Below are 6,685 nucleotides of genomic sequence, written 5' to 3'. Positions count from 1 at the left end.
TGCATTTTAGCTAGTCTTCTTTCAATGCCAATATGTTACCTCCAACAGTATGTAACAGCAGCTGTTATGTCAATGCGGCTGAACAAAAATATTTACTTTTCATTTTAGTTATTTCTTTCCAGCAGTGTTTGTGTATGAAACATTATACAGGTGAAGTCCAAGGCGGACATTTATTATGGATCATATAACAGCACAAGAGGTTGAAGTAAGAATGGGCGAGGAATCAATCTGATGAGTATTTGCTGCATTCCTATTACAACCATTACATAGACAGGGAAATCAGACCAATACCTCACCAATCTCTGTATAATTGCACCACGCAACACACATCAAAGTTGCTGGTGAACGCAGCAGGCCAGGCAGCATCTCTAGGAAGAGGTACAGTCGACGTTTCGGGCCGAGACCCTTCATCAGCACGACGAAGGGTCTCGGCCCGAAACATCGACTGTACCTCTTCCTAGAGATGCTGCCTGGCCTGCTGTGTTCACCAGCAACTTTGATGTGTGTTCCTTGAATTTCCAGCATCTGCAGAATTCCTCGTGTTTGTAATTGCACCAAGGTATCTTTGCTTTGGTACTCAAATCCTCTTGCAATAATGGCCAACATAACATTAAATTTACTAATTATTTGCTGTGGTAGATAGTTAATTCTTATGTACTTCTTATATAAAGGCTTTCTGAATGCCAACAATTTTCAGTCCTTCAGCTGTACATAACTTTGGTCAGGCCACATTTGGTCACACACTATGTGAAGGATGTGGTGTATTTAGGGAGGGTGCAGGGCAGATCAAATCCCCCAGGATGTTGGCTGTGCTGGGGTGTATTAGCTACAGGGAGCGGTTCGACGAATTTGGGCAGTCTCCTGTGCAGCGTCAGAGCCTGAGCAATGATTTGAGTCCTGACAAAGGGTCTCAGCCTGAAACGTCGACTGTACCTCTTCCTAGAGATGCTGTCTGGCCTGCTGCGTTCACCAGCAACTTTTATGTGTGTTGCTTGAATTTCCAGCATCTGCAGAATTCCTGTTGTTTGATAGAAGTACATGCCATAGATAGTCAGCATCTTTCTCCCGGGGGCAGACATGCCAATACAAGAGGGCACAGGTTTAAAAACTGAGAGAGAGAATGTTTGAAGGCAGGTTTTCACGCAGAGAACGTTCGGTGCCTGGAACGTGCTGCCAGGAGGAGGTGGTGGTAGTAGATATGATAGGAATGTTTAAGAGATGCATAGGGAGTACAGGATACCACTTATGTGCAGGCAGAGGGGATTAGTAAGTTTGGCATCAACATGGTGGGCCAAAAAGCCTTTTCCTGAGCCATACTGTTCTATGTCCTATACTTTATCCCTTATATTTTATGCCACAAAGCTCTCTTGGCTGTTGACCTCGTTTCCCAGCAAAATTACCCATTCTTTACATTATGTCCTCCAAGAGGACCACAACCTTGTCGTGGTTCGGAGGCTTGTGTGCCTCAATGACCCGGAGAGCTCCGTCGGCTAGAGTCGGGCCTTTACGCTTTGGCTCTTGGTAGGGTCAACCACGCCAAACAGGTCAAAGGGTAGAGGCCGGACTAAGAGTGGTGCACCAGTCCTCCAAGTTCGGGGGTTCAGCTCAAGGCTAACCACCCTGACTGGTAAGACAAAACCGCTATGGAAACAGCAACGAAGAATCCTTCTACATCCGAGTGTGACGGTATTCCTGAGTCTCCACCCGGGACCTGCATGACTGACAGTGGTGAAAACTGAGAGGAGGCTACTGACACGATGAAGGAAGCCCTGAACACCGCCAGAGATGGAGGACCTTCATTGCTGTCCTAAACGCCTGAAGTGTAACGGGCAGTAAGTACTGTCAGTTACGTTGTGTCCAAGAGACAGGGTTGTGTGCTGATTCTCAATGCCGCTCTTGAAATGGGAATCAGAGCGTGTCCTGTTCCTGCCCACGGCCTCTCTTTGGTATCAGCCGTGTTTACATGTGGAAATATTCCAGTACTGTGCAGTTGCACTGCCCCCTGTTGAAGCTCTTTTTGCTGCCAAACTGGAATGAGGAAATTCTGTCTTCTTTATAAGCGACTGAAGAAAGAGCAAGCTCCCAATTGCCGACTCTCCTCAAGCTTCATCATAACAAATTGAGTCAGCCATAAGAATCGTTACATAATAAGGCGTTATATCCTTATGGTAAGTTCTCATTAAATTACTGAACTTTGTCTTTAGTTGCAAACTATTTTGCAACTTTAAATCATTCTCCAAACTGCTGTTCTATTAAAGGTGCAATATAAACAAGGGTTTCTTGCATCTCATGCCTAAGCAAATTATATAATTTCCAATTTGCAAGCAAAATTGTGATGTAAGCCATACAGATAGAATTTTTAAAAATAACCCCGCTCTGCAATAAACTGCAGTGCACTTGAAAAAGAATAACATGCTGCTCTTGATTTGGAGCTAGTTCCAAACAAAAACACATTCCAGTTGTGTTTCATTACTTGTAATGTAGATCCGTTGAGTTATAAAGTTGCATGCCATGTATCAGCATAAAAATAGGAACAGTTGTTAACAGTTGTTATGAAAAATGATCTGTTGTTGATACAGGGAAATGTACAGAACAAAATCAGTCCATCATGGATGAAATGACAAGTTGTTTGATTAAACCTCATGGGGGAAAATAATCTTCAATTTATTGCCTTTAATATTTTTAAGTACTCTCTGAAATGATACCAGAGTAATCTGTATAATTAAGGAGTGATACAGGAAAATACAGTATAGGTTGTGATATATTAGAGGTTTTATTAGTTGCAGTTTACTTGCATGGCTGAATTTAACAATGTTGCAGTACTTTATACTTAAACAAGAAACGTATCTGAGAGCCATTTGCAAGATTTTGGGGTTCTAATGTTTCTTCTGCCATTCATTCTTTGAGGGGGGTTTCTTCTGATTCGTGGATGTCTGTGAGGAGTAAGAATTTCAGGTTGTATACTGTATACATTCTCTGATATGAAATTGAACCGTTGAACGAGTGCAGTAGTGGAAGTGAAGTGGGACCATGATAATACATTGTTCTCTTACTGTGCTATACCAGTAATACAGATAGAATTTCCATTATCCACCCTAATAATTCAGTTTCCCTATTACCAAACTCAGTTTTCAAGGAACAGATACATACAGTTGATGACTTGTTAAGCAATCTGCTAACAACTCTTCCTGTGCGATTAGCTGTCTGTTAGTAGAACATTATTTAGGTTGTGCTTCATCCCTGTACTTTCAGTGTGAGAACAAGCCTTAAGGCTTTTAATTGTCTGTCAAATCCTGTAACTGGCCTTGCCTTTCCTTTGTTACCACAGAAGTCCAAGTCTTTGGCTTCAGTACAACACAAGGCGTGTTCTTTGAGCCTTAACTGTGCTGTAAGCAGGAAAGGATAGAGAGTGAGATGTGAGGGTTTCGTGTAGCTCTGACAAGTTAATTTTCATTGACTGAAAGTGGAAGCAACTGTGTGCTTCTCTAAGTGGGACATGGCAAGGATAAGACCACGACAAGGGGAGAGACATTTGCAAATATTAATGACATTTCTGTCCGATTGTAAGTATTGTTTCAAACTAAATCATAATTAGTAGCTGGAAATAATACTCTCTTGAATCAGCATAATGAACGACAGTTCCCCAAGTAACAAAGGAGGAATAATTTTGTATATAATTCCTAAGGCAGGTCACTTAAACTAATAGATGTAAAACACAAGCTTTACCATGTTAACATTTTAAACCACAAGCTAATTGCAACACATATATTGACAAATGATTTATTTTGTGCACTGAAGTAATGAAACATATTTATAATATGCCCTTAGATAGATTCATTACACTTTCTTGGTTTTATCCTCAGAAAGGAAGTATTGTTCAGTTCTGTGAGATTTGATGGGGCAAATCTGATATGAAGTGACCCCACGACCAACTGAAGTCCTAAACTGGAAAGCTTTTCTGACCAAGGTCATTTTCCTTGTTGTTTCCAAAAATACTTTGATACAAATGTAATATGAGTACATTATTGAATATTATATGTACAGGGTGTATAGTTTCAAGAAAATACTTCAGGTTGACAGAATTAGATCTGGTTTATATTGCAAATGATGCTACATTCTCGACAGTAAATTAAGATTTTCATACAATACAAAGAGTTGCCATTTTCAGTTCTGGTTCTGAAAAGTACACTGCATGTGAATCTCTTCAATACATTAAATATTAACTTGAGCTTGTTAAGTGAAGTTCACGAATATGGTGGTGATTAGCATCTTGTCAAGCATCGAGTTGTATCTTTGTGTGAGCATTCATAGCAAGTTAATATGATCCTGTCCCTTAATATATAAGACAATAAAGAGCTACATTTTGAAATGTTTGTCTTTGCAACATCAGGATCAGCCAGTGCAAATTTATAGATGGTTTATAGCTTCGTCACAAAATCATGATCTTGCAATAATGCCACAGCCATGTAGGTTTTGGCTACAACCTTAGGACTTAATATTCGTTTCCATGTAAAGATAATTTTAAAAAGTACAAGCAATAACTTACCTCTTTGTAGTATTCCCCATTCCTTAATGTACCCTCTACATACCAACACTAAGGTCAGCATACCAACAGGGAGATCACTAGGGATCCCCATCCCTTTAAGGTAATATTCAGACAGTGCCAAATGACTTCTTCCACTTTTGAACTCTATATATAGAGCTCCTTTCCCTTTAAAGCAGTCTTTAGGTCCCTTCTAAGCCAGATGGCAATGAGACAAAAGAAGAAAAACTAATAGCACCTTTGGAGCAAACTGATCTTTTTTCAAATTTTAACCATCCAGATTCCTGATAGCAGGAAATGGCACTCTGGTTTAATTAGCTTGTTCCAGATAATTGTGACACCATTTCGCTTCAAACAATGCAAACCCCTCTGCAGTGTTTGCACATTCTCTCCACGATGGTATTGATTTCTTCCAGGTGCTCTGGTGTCTCTTTGCGCATGAAGCAAATGCTGATAGTCAAATGGCCACTGTTAAATCATCATCAGTGTCCTTTGCACCTATGGACCTTTGGGGTTCTTGTGTTTTTTCTCTATCATTCATTCTTTGGGGGGGAGGTTTCTTCTGTTTTGTGGATGTGTGTGAAGAGTAAGAATTTCAGGTTGTATACTGTACACATTCTCTGATATTAAATGGCACCATTGAAACTTTGAAACTATATTAAAAAATAAACAGGAGTTCATGGCATGTGAGAACAAGAATCATTTACAGGATATAGGAGATAGGAGAGGAGTATAGGCCTAATGGATTACTGCCTTGGGAGTCTGCATGTACTTGATGGACTGTACAAACCCCTCCTTTGTTGCAAGTGTAAAAACTGTTAGAACGTGAAGAAAAGACAAAAAAGAACTCTAAGCCAATTAGGGAAATAAAACTGCACACATCAAAGTTGCTGGTGAACGCAGCAGGCCAGACAGCATCTCTAGGAAGGGTCTCGGCCTGAAACGTCGACTGTACCTCTTCCTAGAGATGCTGCCTGGCCTGCTGCGTTCACCATCAACTTTGATGTGTGTTGCTTGAATTTCCAGCATCTGCAGAATTCCTCTTGTTTAGGGAAATAAAACCTTGATTTTCCTGTATGACCAGCGCACAGCCGTTGCCGACCACTCCACCATCTTTACACCCACCCCTACCTCAGTAAGGCTAACCCTGACAACTCTGCCTGACCCCTCGCTCGAAAGGGTTGACTGAATTGGTGGCCCCTGCATGAGCTAGCCCCATGTTTCAGATGTGTGTCAATCTGTGGGGAGGAAAATCGCTTCTGAAAACCCTATCTGCATCTGGCTTTGTACCGCACCTATTTGTCACCCTGCTCCCTTCCATCCCATTTAATTAAAGGTAGCTGTTGACCAAAATTATTGTCCTCATCACCTCACAAACCTGAATCAGATCTGTACTACATTTGAAGTTCTTTGAAGTGTAAAAGCTACCTTAGATGTTTCCTGTGAATAGGCACAAAGATTGTTTGTATGATTAACCCATTCTCTGCTAAAGGCAGCTCATCAAATTTAAGCTACCTACTCATTATATTGACTTTGGCATCCAGCACTAGCCGAAGCAAAACTGGTTTTTATTATCCAACTCTGTTATTCCTCAGGGTGGCGGTGAACACCCACGCTGTCGGTCGGTGTGGAATTTCCAGGATTCGGATCTGGTGACGATTGGATCAGGACTTGCATGCAGCTTTCTCCCATATGTGCATTTAGCGGGTTTGGGAAATACAAGGTGAGTTTCTGCAATCTGAATTATAGATGGTATATCCAACATAGAGGGAGTGAATGTCTGAGATCGAGGGTCTGGGGCCCAATAAAGTGATAGAACGTGGAACATGTTAGCACTATACATGTCCTTCAGCCCACAATGTTGTGCCGACCTTTTAACCTACAGTGTAACCATTCCCTCCTACACAGACCTCCATTTTCTATTATCCCTGTGCTTATCTAAGAGTTTCTTAATTGCCCGTAACGTATCTGCCTCTACCACCACCCTGGCAGGGTGTTCCACACACCCACCACTTTCTGCCTAAAGAACTTTCCTCTGATATCTCCCTTATACTTTCCTCCAATCACATGCCCCCTTGCATTAGCCATTTTCACCCTGGGAAAAATGTCTCTGGCTGTCCACTTTGTCTCTGTCTCTCATAA

The 6,685-nt window shown here is 41.3% G+C and overlaps 1 long non-coding RNA gene across 2 annotated transcripts in view; it reads left to right on the top strand.

Moving 5' to 3' along the window:
* The first annotated feature begins 2,070 nt into the window (after positions 1-2,070).
* The window catches only part of LOC140190874 (uncharacterized), a 40,492-nt gene continuing 35,877 nt past the window's right edge, over positions 2,071-6,685 (top strand). For both annotated transcript variants that reach the window (XR_011883709.1, XR_011883708.1), the window contains exons 1-2: positions 2,071-2,168; positions 6,139-6,266. This is a non-coding gene — a long non-coding RNA (uncharacterized lncRNA). The remainder of the gene's footprint in view (positions 2,169-6,138; positions 6,267-6,685) is intronic.

The sequence above is a fragment of the Mobula birostris genome, chromosome 31, assembly GCF_030028105.1.
Source record: "Mobula birostris isolate sMobBir1 chromosome 31, sMobBir1.hap1, whole genome shotgun sequence".
NCBI classification, from domain to species: domain Eukaryota; kingdom Metazoa; phylum Chordata; class Chondrichthyes; order Myliobatiformes; family Myliobatidae; genus Mobula; species Mobula birostris.
Note: the sequence above shows the minus strand (reverse complement) of the source record. Positions and strands in the feature narration are given on the sequence as shown.